At 38.7% G+C, this 14349-nt stretch overlaps 1 protein-coding gene across 16 annotated transcripts in view; it reads right to left on the reverse strand.

Annotated features, from left to right (window-relative positions):
* CREM (cAMP responsive element modulator) overlaps window positions 1-14349 on the reverse strand; it is a 92269-nt gene that overhangs the window by 54179 nt on the left and 23741 nt on the right. Inside the window, exon 1 of one of the 16 annotated variants that reach the window (XM_030797650.1) lies at window positions 12309-13024. The exons of the other annotated variants lie outside the window; for them this stretch is intronic. The gene's annotated coding sequence lies outside the window, so the exon portion shown is untranslated. Of the gene's footprint in view, window positions 1-12308; window positions 13025-14349 lie in introns of those variants that run through there. 16 annotated transcript variants of the gene reach the window in all.

Here is a 14349-nt window from a genome sequence, read left to right on the forward strand (position 1 = left end):
TCAGTTCCTGTCCAATGGTCAGAGTACATAAATAGTAAAGTCTAAGAGTTTAGCTCCTTACAAAAATTATAATGCAGTTTGGTCTTACCATGAAATCTGAAATAGTTACAAATCATATTTTAGATTTTTATGCCCAAAGTGGCCTGCATTGTTTTAAAATATCTAGGAGAAATCTAAAGTACCTAAATTAAGAAGCATAAAACATATAATTTTAAGCAAGCTCCTGACATACCGGAACTTTGCTTATAAAACTATAAAAAATTAGCTTTTCTCCTCTATACCCTTTGGAGGCCTACTAAGCATAGTAGATTTATGTTACTTTACAAAGGATTCCGAATACAATATATTTTAAAACCAGCATAAGCCACTTCATCTTAAAGCCTAATTACCACCATTTTAAGATCAAGGAAGGTCACTATGAGGATAAAAGCAAGCATTTATTGCACATTGACCAGATGCCAAACTCTGTGCTTGTGCTTCACACAAATCATCTCATTTAATCTATGAAATCAGTATTTCCCATGTTTTAGGTAAAGAAAGCAAAGATCAAATGATTAGTCTTAATACTTAAAATTGCATAAAATTAGTATCAACTTTAATCTAGTATTAAAATATAGTATGAAAAATACCTTCAACACTACTTTTAAGTAAACAAGCTAAATTTAATTCAAACCGAGTATACATGTATAAATTAGGGCTCTTTTTGTTTCTTTTTTCTTTTTTGAGATAGGTTCTTGCTGTGTCACCCAGGCTAGAGTGCAGTGCAGCTTCCCAGGCTCAAGCGATCCTCCCACCTCAGCCTCCTAATTTGAACTACAAGCGCATGTCACCACACTCAACTAATTGTTTTTGTTTTTTGTTTTTTTTGGAGACGGAGTTTCACTCTTGTCGCCCAGGCTGGAGTGCAGTGGTGCAATCTTGGCTCACTGCAACCTCCGCCTCCCAGGTTCAAGCGAATTTCCTGCCTCAGCTTCCCGAGTAGCTGGGATTACAGGTGCCCACCACCATGCCTGGCTACTTTTTGTATTTTTAATAGAGACAAGGTTTTACCATGTTGTTGGCCAGGCTGGTCTCGAACTCCTGACCTCAGGTGATCTGACTGCCTCAGCCTCCCAAAGTGCTGGGATTACACACGTGAGCCACTGCACCTGGTCTAAGTTTTTAATTTTTCATAGAGATATGGTCTCCCTATGCTGTCCAGGCTGGTCTCGAACTCCTGTGCTCAAGCAATCCTCTTATCTCAGCCTCCCAAAGTGTTGAGATTACAGGCATAAGCCATCATACCTGGCCTCCTTTTATGTATGAAGCAGTAAACAAGCCCTTGGAGATGAGAAAATGAGAAAGCTCTAGGAACAAAAGACAGGGGAGACCAACTTACAAAGGCAATACCTACCATGGTATATTACCATATCCAATAGTAAATATGCACACATTTATTATTTTGTTCTCTATTTTTATTTTTGTTGTTTTGAGACAGGGTCTTGCTCTGTCACCCAGGCTGGAGTGCAGTGGCATGATCACGAATCACTGCAGCTTCAATCAACCTCCAGGGCTCAAGAGATCCTCCCACCTTAGCCTTCTGAGTAGATAGTACTACAGGCAAGTGCCACCATGCCTGGCTAATTTTTTTTTTTTTTTTTGTAGAGATGCAGTCTTACTTTGACCCAGGCTGGTCTTGAACTCCTGGGCTCAAGTAATCCTCCTGACTTGGCCTCCCAAAGTGCTGGGATTACAGGCATGAGCCACTGCTCCTCGCCCATTAACTATTTTGTATTTGATTTTATTTTCTGGTGGCCATGATTTGCTGGTGCCTGAAGAAAGTGTTTAATCTCACAACTGGGCAAATTGAGCTCAGGTGGTTAGAAAAACTTAAAAATAATTCATGCTTTTTCAACCAAATTTGCTACAACTGGCCTCTACTGTGACCTCTGAGAAGCCCAGGCTTCAGTACTGCCTGAAGCAGGCTGTGTAAGATTTTAGATTCTGGACTCCTTCTTTGTAAAGGATGACAGCAGCTTCCTAGAGAGGGTGTCTCATACTGATAGGCAGAGAGACAAGCAGGAGAGAAAGACTGGGCAAGGAAAGCCATGTGGAGGTTGGAGATGTATCTTTTAAATGTTCTTCCTTTACATTTTGAATTGACAGAAAAAATTGCATTTATCATGTACAACACGATGTTTTGGAGTATATATACATTGTGCAATAGTTAAATCTAGCTAATTAATAATAGCATTACCTCACATAGTTGTTTTTGTGGTGAGAACATTATTAACATTCAACTATCTCTCCATTTTTCAACAATACATTGTCCTTAACTATAGTCACCATGCTGTATGATAGCTCTCTTGAACTCATTCCTCCTAACTGTAATTATATATTCTTGGACCAACATTTTCCCATCCTTCCCTCTGCCTAAGCACCCCCACCTCTGCTAACCACCATTCTACTCTCTACTTCTATGAGAACTTTTTAGACTCCACACATGAGTGAGATCATGCAGTATGTGTCTTTCTGGGCCTGGCTTATTCACTTAACAGAATGTCTTCCAGATTCCTCCATCTTGTTGCAAATGACACTTCATTCTTTTTTATGGTTGAATAGTATTCCATGGTGTATACATACCACACTTTCTTTATCCATTCATCCACTGATGAACACCGAAGCTGATTCCGTATCTTGGCCATTATGCATAGTGCTGCAATAAACATGGAAGTGCAGATATCTGTTCCACACACTGCTTTCATTTCCTTTGGATAGATACCCAGTAGTGAAATTGCTGGTTCATCTGGTACTTCTATTTTTAATATCTGGAGGAACCTCCATACTGTTTTCCATATGGCTATACAAATTTACATTCCCACCATCAGTGTATAAGTGTTCCCTTTTCTCCATATTCTTGCCAATACCTGTTATCTTTTGTCATTTTGATAATAACCAACCTAACAAGAGGAAGGTGATACCTCATTGTAGTTTTGATCTGCAATTCCCTGATGATTAATGATGTTGAGCTTTTTTTTTGGTGAGACACAGTCTCACTCTGTTGCCCAGGCTGGAGTGCAGTGGTGCAATCTTGACTCACTGCAACTTCTGCCTCCCGGGTTCAAGTGATTCTCCTGCCCCAGCCTCTGAGTAGCTGGGATTACAACAGGTGCACAACACCACTCCTGGCTAATTTTCTTTCTTTTTGTTTTTGAGATGGAGTCTTGCTCTGTTGCCCAGGCTGGAGTCCACTGGGACCATCTCGGCTCACTGCAACCTCCGCCTCTGGGTTCAAGCAATTCTCCTGCCTGAGCCTCCCGAGTAGCTGGGATTACAGGCGCCCGCCACCACATCTGCTTATTTTTGTACTTTTAGTAGAGAAATTTTGTACTAAAAATACAAAAATTAGCCAGGCATGGTGATGTACGACTGTAATTCTATACTCGGGAGGCTGAGGCATGCGAATAGCTTTAACCCGGGAGGCGGAGGTTGCAGTGAGCCGAGGATCGCATCACCACATACCAGCATGGGCAACAGAGTAAGACCCTGTCTCATAAATAATTAAATAAAAGCATAGCAATGCAATTATGTACAGTACATATGCTTGATAATAATAAATGACTGTTATTGGTTTATGTATTTACTATACTTTTTATTATTATTTTACTTCAAGTTATTTTAAAAAGTTAACTGTAAGACAGCCTCAGGCAGGTCTTTCAGCAAGTATCCAGAAGAAGGCACTGTTATAAGAGATGACAGCTCCGTGAGTGTTCTTTCCCTGAGAACCTTCCAATGGGACAGGATGTGAAGGTGGAAGACAGCAATACAGATGATCCTGACACTATACAGGCCTGGGCCAACATGTGTGTTTGTGTCTCAGTTTTTAACAAAAAAGTTTAAAAATAAAAAAAAATAAAAAATTTCAAACACAGAAAAGGTTTACACAGAATAAGCACAGAAGAAAACATTTTTATGCAGCTGTGTAATATGTTTGTGTTTTAAGCTAAGTGTTATTACAAAAGTCAAAAAGTAAAAAACTTACAGTAAGCTACAGTTCGTTTATTGAAATGTTTTGTGAATTTAGTGTAACCTAAGTGTACGATGTTTATCAAGTCTACAATAGCAAAAAAATAAAATAAGTTAGCTGGGTATGGTGGCATGTGCCTGTAGTCCCAGTTACTCGAGAGGCTGAGGCAGGAGGATCACTTCAGCCCAGGAGTTTGAGGCGGCAGTGAACTATGATTGTGCCACTGTACTCCAGCCTGGGCAAAATAACAAAACTCTATTAAAAAAAAAAAGACAGTCTACAGTAGTGTACAATAATGTCCTAGGTCTTCACATTCCCTCACCGCCCACTCGCTGGCACACCCAGGACAACATCCAGTCCTGCAAGCTCCACTGTGGTTTCATGCCCTATACAGATGTGCCATTTTTATCTTTGATACCGTATTTTTACTGTATCTTTCCTATGTTTAGATACACAAATACTTATTATTGTGCTCCAATTGCCTATAGTATTCAGTATAATCGCATCCTATACAGGTTTGCAGCCCAGGAATAATAGACTGTACCATATGGCTTAGGCATGTAGTGGACTATACCATCCAGGTTTGTGTAAGTACACTCTAGATGTTTGCACAAAGATGAAATCACCACACCATTGCTTCTGTTGGATCATAAGGGAAAAGAAAAAGATGAAATTGCCTAACAACATATTTCTCAAAATGTAGACCTGTTGTTAAGTGATGAATGACTGTACTTGGCCATGTTTATGTCTTCTTTTGAGAAAAGTCTATTTGGGTCTTTTGCACATTTTTAGAAAATCAGGTTGTTTTCTTACTATTGAGTTGTTTGAGTCCTTCTGTGTTTTGGATATTAACCCCTTATCAGATGTATAGTTTGCAAATATTTTCTCCCATTCTGTAGGTTCCCTCTTCACTCTGTGGAATGTTTCCTTTGCTGTAAGGAAGCTTTATAGTTTGACGTAATACTGTTTGTCCATTTTTGCTTTTGTTGCCTGTGCTTTTAAGGTTGTATCAAAAAACTCATTGGCCAGACTAATGTCAAGGAGTTTCCTGTTTCCTTGTAGTAGTTTTATAGTTTTGGGTCTTATATTTAATTCATTTTCAAGAGTTGATTTTTGTTTATGGTGAGAGACAAGGGCCTAATTTCATTCTTCTGTGTGAATATCTAGTTTTCCCAACATCATTTATTAAAGAAATGGCCCTTTACCCATTGTGTGGTCCTGCCATCTTTGTTGAATATAAGTTGGCTGTAAGTAAATGCATGGTTTTACTTGTGGACTTTATATTCTGTTCCATTGATCAATGTATCTGTTTTCATGCTGGTACCATGCAGTTTTAATTACTATAGCTCTATAGTATATTTTGAAGTCAGGTAGTGTGATGCCTTCAGCTTTGTTCTTTTTTTTTTCCTGCATGACAAAGAGTCTTGACTTTCAAATGATTATCAGTACACCAAGTAATAACATGTAACAAGTTCTTAAGTTCTATCATCTCATAAACATGATTAAGAGAAACTAAAACCAGCCCAAACAACTATACCAATATTGTTGTTCTCATCATTAGCAGGAATAGATTAAGGCTGAATGTTGCTTCACATAGGTTACAAATAACTATTTACTACTTTTTCATAGATAAAGCCCTGATGAATTCAAGAATGCATTAGGGGGAAAAATTATTTAATCTCTTCAAAAAAAATTGGTTTTGTTTAATTAGATCTAAGAAAGAAAATGTCAACAGTGATATATATGTTGCTTGAACCAAAAGGCATACAAAAATAGATAACATATACCAATTAATTTTCTAAGAAACATGAAATCTTTAGATAAGCTCTAAGTCTGTAAAAAAAAAAAAAAAAAAAAAAAAAAAAAAAAAAAAACACAAAACCTATATTTGCTACTCTCCAAAAAGTGGAGGGACCTATTATACAATATACAGAAATAATTTAATGCCTTTCCATAAGAATATAACTCGAGCTATGTTGAAGCTTCATATTCCATGAGAGCATCTAAAATGCCAATTCATAGAACAGGTGCTTTTTTCTTCTCCTACCCATTTATGCAGCAGTTTTCACAGATTTCTGGCCGGATGTTGCAGACAAAGGCCAAGAGGTTATTCAAGACTTCATCCTTGTTCTGCCGGAAGTAGGTCTGGAGGGTGATCATCTTTTCTCCTGGGCCTCCTTCTCCACTTCAGTGCTTCAGCTTCATTCGCCTTGAACTCTTTTTACCCTCTGCAGGCAGCACTGTTCAATCTCAGACTAAGCTACTTCTTTGGCCTGCTTCAGCCCCTGGTTCATCTGCCTGTGGGCCTTGGAAATCTTCTCAGCAGCCTGCTTCTCGGTCTGCAGCAGCTGCAGGATACCCTGCAATGGACTGGCCATGGCAGTGGTTCCAGTTTCATTCTTTTGGTTCAAGATTGCTTTCGCTATTTGGGGTCTTTTGTGGTCCTGTATAAATTTGGGGATTGTTTCTCCCTATCTTTGTGAAGAATGTCATTGATATTTCTGATAGGGATTGCACTACATCTGTAGACCACTCTGGGTAGTATGGACATTTTAACAATACTAATTCTTCCAATCCATGAACAATTATTCGTCTCCTTCAATTTCTCTCATCAATGTTTTTTTTATAGTTTTCAATGTACAGATATTTCACCTCCTTGCTTAAATTTATTTTTAAGTATTTTTTTCATAGCTATTGTAAATAGAGTTTTCTCGATATTTTTTCCAGGTAGTTCACTATTAGTAGATAAAAACAATACTGGTTTTTATGAGTTGATTTCATATCCTGCAACTTCAGTGAATTTATTAGATCTAACAGGTTTTTCTGGTGGCATCTTTAAGGTTTTCTAATTTTTGTTCCTTTTTTTAAAGGTTTTCTATATGTAAGATCATGTCGTCTATGAACAGGGAAAAGCTGACTTCTTCCTTTCCAATTCAGTTGCCTTTTCTTTCTTTCTTTTGCCTAATTGCTCTGGCTAGGACTTTCAGTACAATGCTGAATAGAAGTAGCAAAAATGGGCATCCGTGTCTTTTTTTTTTTTTTTTTGAGACAGGGTCTGGCTCTGCAACCCGGGCTGGAGTGCAGGGGCATGATCTTGGCTCATTGCAACCTGTGCCTCCCAGGCTCAAGCCATCCTCCCACCTCAGCCTCCCAAGTAGCTGGGACTTACAGGTGTGTGCCACCATGCCCAGCTAATATTTGTATATTTTCTGGTAGAGACAGGGTTTCACTGTGTTGCCCAGGCTGGTCTCTTAACTCTTGGACTCCAGCGATCCACCTGCCTCAACCTCCCAAAGTGCTGGATTACAGGTGTGAGCCACCACACCTGGCCTGGTATCCTTATCTTATTCCAGATCTTAGAGAAAAAGCTTTCAACCTTTCCCCATTCAGCATGATGTTAGTTGTGGGTGTGTCATATACTGCCTTTGTTGCATTGAGGTACATCCTGTCTTTATGTAATTTGTTGAGAGTTTTTATAATAAGGAAATATTGAATTTTTCAAATGCTTTTTATGCATGTATTGAGATGATGATATGGTCTTTTTCCTTCATTCTGTTGATGTGATTTATCAGGTTTACTGATTTGCATATGTTGAAACATCCTTGCATCCCTGGGATGAATGGTACTTGATCACTGTTAATGATCTTTTTAATATGTTGTTGAATTTGGTTTGCTGGTATTTTGTTAAGGATTTTTGTACCTATGTTCATCAGGGATATTGACCTGTAGTTTTTGTTGTTGTTGTTGCATCTTTATATGCATTGTTTTAAAGGAAAATAGTTACTATCTGCCAAAATAGAGGTCTACTTCTGAATGAAACCTGTTTAAAGACAAGTGTTTTTCCTGAACTGTATCTGTTTTCTTCATCTAATATTGTCTCTACCTAATACATTCAATACCATAACCAGGCTTTTCTCCCCTATACCTTTTAAGAAAACCACTACAGTTTTATCTCTGATAGGGCTACAAAAATCCACATTTGTGGACAGCACTATGAAGATGTCGTCACAACTATTCAATGAAGCAGAAATTTCCCAAAGCCTCTGTTTTCCAAATATAATTCTTAATAGTCTGGGTTTTACAAGGGTTATAATAACAAATGATAAAATAAGGGAAAGAAAATAATCTCTGGCTGAACATAGTGGCTCATGCCTGTAATGCCAACATTTTGGGAGACTGAAGAGGGAGGATCACTTGAGGCCAGGAGTTCGAGACCCGCCTGAACAAGACAGTGAGACCCCATCTCTACAAAAATCGTACAAGTTAGCCAGGCATGGCAGTATGCACCTGTAGTTCTAGTTACTCCAGGAGACTGAGGCAGGAGTATCACTTGAGCCCAGGAGACTGAGGCTGCAGTGAGCCACGATCATATCACTGCACTCCAGTCTGGGTGACAGAGTGAGACTCTGTTTCTTAAAAAAAAGAAAAGAGGTGGCCGGGCACCGTGGCTCACGCCTGTAATCCCAGCACTTTGGGAGGCCGAGGTGGGCGGATCACGAGGTCAGGAGATCAAGACCATCCTGGCTAACACAGTGAAACTCCATCGCTACTAAAAATACAAAAAATTAGCTGGGCGTGGTGGTGGGCGCCTGTAGTCCCGGCTACTAAGGAGGCTGAGGCAGGAGAATGGCGTGAACCCGGGAGGCGGACGTTGCAGTGAGCCGAGATCGCGCCACTGCACTCCAGCCTGGGCAACAGGGCAAGACTCCATCTCAAAAAAAAAAGAAAAAGAAAGAAAGAAAGAAAGAAAGAAAAGAGGCCGGGTGCAGTGGCTCATGCCTGTAATCCCAGCACTTTGGCAGGCCGAGGCGGGCGGATCACGAGGTCAGGAGATCAAGATCATCCTGGCTAACACAGTGAAACCCCGTCTCTACTAAAAATACAAAAAAAAATTAGCCGGGTGTGGTGGCACGCTCCTGTAGTCCCAGCTCTCGGGAACCTGAGGCAAGAGAATCACTTGAACCTGGGAGGTGAAGGTTGCAGTTAGCTGACATTGTGCCACTGCACTCCAGCCTGGGTGAAAGAGCGAGACTCCGTCACTACAAAAAAAAAAAAAAAAAAAGAAAAGAATCCCTAAGTCTTACTCAAAAAGGAAACCATAAAATTAATGTTTCTTTTTTCAAATTTCAATGTCTAGCCTATTTTTTTTTTGTTATTCATTATCTTTTATTGTGGTAAAAGACACATAACATATTCACTGTTTAAGTGTAGTTTGTAGTGTTAAGTATATTCACATTATTGTTAATCAGATCTACAGAACTTTTTCATCTTGCAGATCTGAAACTCTATACCCATTAAAAAATGACTCCCCATTTTTCTGTCCTCTCAGCTTACTCGTTTTACTAAAGAAAATCATACAGAAAAAGGCAAAAGGAGTAACTGTATTTATACTCAGTTATTTTTTCATTACTGCTAGTGACAAACTACCCATTAGTAAAACTAAGAAGGGGAACTTGAACATTTTCTACGAGTATCCAAACCTCATAGATAATCATTACGAATTACAAAAAAATCTTTAACAGTCTCTCAAACGCTAAATTTGTATGCATTTTTATTGTAAGTATAAAACCAAAATCTTTTTCTGAAATTTGACTCTGATTGCTTTATGCTTCCTGAAATTACCTCTGAAACATCAAAATTTATTTAAAGCAAAGCATTGTCACCTTTAATACATTGGGATGAAAACATAAAAGCATATTCTAAAGCCAAAAACTAACCTTTAAAGAAATATACTAGCTATTATATACAAAATTACCAAAATATGAGTACAGATACATAACAAATTCTTGTTGAAGTTGAAAAAAGTTGGTTACTAATATTAACAGTTCACCAGTTACTTTTTATTATGGCCTCTGAACCTTTAATTATCTTCAATAATGAGTTACAGTTCAAAGCAGTGGGTTTTTCTGAATTGGCTAAGGAACATTTTATAATACAGATTAAGCATTTATTGAAAAAAAATTACTCTCTTCCTTTTTCTTCCAACCTTTGTTCATTTTTATAGATAATTCTAACAGAATACAAATGTTCTGTGTAACAGATAAAATATGAACCATGAAAAACAGCCAGGGGAAAGAATAGATAAAAATAAGGAGCAATAGTGAAAAAATCAACAGTAAAACAGAAACTTTTATTTCAAAATCTTAACAGGAACACTTTTCTCCTTCAGTAAGAGTCCCTCAGCTAAGGGAATTAATATACTGAAGCTAAAATACAAGATTCAATAAAACACTGACCTTAAACTAGATCTACTTAGCTGAAATTATATGAAATCAACCTAACATAATGCAGATCGTCTTTAATATACAAATATGAGGTTGCTAACCTATTAACAAGAGAAAATGTTGCTTGAGGTCTTCTATTTGTTTGCTCATTTTTTGTTTGTTTTGTGATTGCCATCTACATCCTTCCTTGGCCTATCTGGGACCAAGAACATGGATTTTTGGCATAGCTGGCCGAAACAGAGAAATGCCATTCCAATTTTCCACCAGATTAAAAAATAAAATTTACAACTCCCACATAACAACATTTCCAAGTATCCCTTGTTAAATTGTTCCTACTTCAATCCCCCATGGCATGCCAGGGCTGCTTTATTCCGAGGGACTCCTTACACATTGTGCACTTAGAATGGAAAAGATAAGAATGGATAAGATATGAAGCCATCAGAAATTCAGAAGAGTCAGTCACTTTTGGCAAACATCATAGGGTTAACAGAGTTCAGCTTGATTAGGAGAGTATAATCTCTGAACAACATTCCCTAGCGGCTTTCTCTGCCTCCCTAGCATCTCCTTGTTTCCAAAAATACAGAGGTCCTTGGAGAGGTTAAGTGTTACATGAGAACAAATTCTCTCGAGGCAGTATGCTGACCTTGACAATCTCCAGAGTTTCCTTCCACCCCTTTGACTCCTGTGATACTGCTCCTTTCATCTTTCCCTTCTATCTTTGCTGAAACCTTGAGAAGTAGTCATTTATAAAGAAGAGTTATTTAGTTTTCAGAGTCGAGGCCTCCAGGCTTCAGCAGCAGCCATGGAGAATTATACTCCAGAAAGTCAGTTTTAAGGTACATCCTTTCCACTGGCTCCATCTGAATGACCTCACCCACCTAGGTCTTCATGGCAGTGTTACCAATTCCCAAGAGTCTAGGAACAAGAAAAGTTCAAGGTGTCCACTCTACTGCCTTCAGAGTAGATCATACATTTGTGAAATGAATATGGATTGCATATTAACTATACTTAACTAGGTATAATGACATTTTGTTATATAAGAAAATGTCCATAATGTTTTAAGAGTTGTATACCCAGAAGTAAGTAGGAGTAAAATGACATGATGTCTGAGATCTGCTGAGCAGCTTAAAATACTTCAGTGACAAGAAGAAAAAAAGAAGATAGATGAGGCAAGTGCTACAAAATCTTTTTTTTTATTTTATTTTATTGAGACAAGGTCTCGCTATGTTGTCAGGCTGGAGTGCAGTGGTTATTCATCGGCATAATCACAGTGCACTACAGCCTTGAGCTCCTGGGCTCAAGCAATCCACTGGTCTCAATCTCCCAAGTAGCTGGGACTACAAGGGCATGCCATCACACCTGGCAAAAAATTTTTTTGTATTAATTTATTTTTTATTGAAGAGACAAGATCTCAAACTGGTCTTGAACTCCTGGGCTCAGGCAATCCTCTTCCCTCAGCCTCCCAAAGTTGCTGGGATTACAGGCGTGGGCCACCATGCCTGGCCTAGCAAAATCTTAATAATTACTAACTTTATATATATGTGGAATCATTCTTCTACTCTTATGTATGTTTGAAGTCTTTCACAACAAAAGAAGTTTTAATTTCCCATTACCCAGTTAAAAACAATATTATTTCCACAGGATGTAAGTGTCACTATTTTAAAACTACTTGTATTGTACATACAATATTTTTGCTTTTCACCATTTTGATTTCTGGAAAAGATCTCCTCCTGGCCAGGTTATTTAAAATGGACTCCTCAATTTATTATCAACAGTTTTACCAGAATCCACTGAGTCTAGTCCTACATATCAATACACGTACTTAATAAGATACCAGCTTCCATTAAAAATAAATCAGCATAAAAATAATTTAGACAAGAAGAAAGCCAAGACAACATTTAACCTCCAGTTATTTGCCATATCAGGATGTGCTGATGGCAACTCCTGCTTCCAACTTTTTGACATTACCATCACCATGATTTTGTTTTCGAACAGAAGAGAAAGGCTCCATTTATTACTACAAAGTTATAAAACAGGAAAGCAAAACTCCAGTCTCCCCTTGTGTACCTGCACCTCACCTCAATCCATCAGCAGAACAGGGGCCTGACAGCCAAAACCAAGCTCAACAGTTACTAGGTCTCTGATGATTTTCAAAGTATATTCTTGATTAGCAGAAGCTCTGGAAAGGCCAGGGCAATCAAAACAACTAGTATTAAATGACATTAGATGCAAAGAATCAAACCCACTGAATGTTCTGCTCACGCCTTTTGTTCCCACACTGTTTACTGATAATCTGATCATATAAACAAGGAACGTGAGTGTCAGAAATTCCTCTTTATTCACAACTAAGTTTAAATCTAAAACATATGGAAATTTACAATCCTCAAGTTTGAAGAAAAATGAGACAAGTGGCAAGTAAATATGAAGCCATCAGAAATTCAGAAGAGTCAGTCACTTTTGGCATACATCATAGGGTTAATAGAGTTCAGCTTGATTTCCTACTCCTTGTAAGATATATACTATTGTACGATAGTAACAATACTCATAAACAAACAGCTGCTGATGTCACAAGAACTTAAATGAGTAATTATGTTCAGAAAATTCTGACTGCTAAGAATTGTCTTCTAATTCTTCAAAAAATCATGATCCATGCATGGCATGGACGATAATTCTTAGTTAACTAAAATAATCCATGAGTCGGCATACAGATTACTTCTTAATCTCTATATTTCTAGCATGTGAAAGATAAAAACCATCGTTTCAGTTAGATCAAACACTTCAAACAGGCCAGGTGCAGTGGCTCACGCCAGTAATCCCAGCACTTTAGGAGGTCAAAGCAGGTGGATTGCTTGAGGTCAGGAGTTCAAAACTAGCCTGGCCAACATGGCATAACCCTGTCTCTACTAAAAACACAAAAATCAGTTGGGCGTGGTGGTGGCACATGCCTGTAATCCCAGCTACTCGAGAGGCTGAGGTACAACAATCGTTGGAACCCGGGAGGTGGAGGTTGCAGTGAGCAGAGGTTGCAGTGAGCAGAGGTTGCAGTGAGCCGAGATTGCACCACTGCATTCCAACCTGAGCAACAGAGTGAGACTGTCTCAAAAACAAAACAAAACAAAACAAAAACAACAACAAAAAAAAATACTTCTAACAATAGAAAATAGAAAAACAGCAAAACTCCACGAATTTACTATCCAGATTTAATAACTATCAATATTTATTAGCATACAACATTATTTGAGATTTTTAAAGAAGCATTACAAATGTAAACATAGGCTTTTTCTAGTTCCTTGATTCTGCCTTCTCACAAGTCTCTATAATCTTCCATTTTATTCAAAACATTCCCAAATTTCCCACATCCCAGTTCTCACCCCTTTGTTTCACAAACCCATCTTTCTCTATTAGTTCAAGACAAATTTCTTAAAAGAGTCTACACTTCCAATTTCCACTTCCCCTCCTCTTACTTATTCTCTAACCTACTAAAACCTAGTTTCTGTCCACTGGTCTCCTATTCAATTCCAAGCCCTCAGAAACCTAAGGCTACTTTTCAGACTCCACATTACTTAACCTGTTGGCAACATTTCTTTTTTTTTTTGAGACAGGGTCTCACTCTGTCACCCAGGCTGGAGTGAAGTGGCTGCATCTTGGCTCACTGCAACCTCAGCCTCCTGGGTTCAAGCGATTCTCATGCCTCAGCCTCCCAAGCAGCTGGGACTACAGGCGTGTGCCACCATAACCACCTAGTTTTGTATTTTTAGTAGAGACAGGGTTTCTTCATGTTGGCCAGGCTGGTCTCGGACTCCTGGCCTCAAGCGATCCACCTGCTTTGGCCTCCCAAAGTACTGGGATTACAGATATGAGCCACTGCACCTGGCCACCAGTTGGCAATTTCTGAGTGAGGCTCACAGAGGTGGCTGTCACCCAGCCTGAAAGTCCTCAGAATTGCAAATTACCATATTTAAATAATGGAAATCTATTGCTGGGATTTCAGCCCCAGAATTCTGGGGCAAAAGGCATCTGTAGAACTTAGTGAGCCAGGACCCACCTAGAGGGAAGTAGAGTCAGAAGGAAGAAAATGTACTTTTAGGCTGGGTACAAGAAGCTCATGCCTGTAATTCC

The sequence above is a fragment of the Nomascus leucogenys genome, chromosome 18 (genome assembly GCF_006542625.1).
Source record: "Nomascus leucogenys isolate Asia chromosome 18, Asia_NLE_v1, whole genome shotgun sequence".
Classification (NCBI taxonomy): Eukaryota; Metazoa; Chordata; class Mammalia; order Primates; family Hylobatidae; genus Nomascus; species Nomascus leucogenys.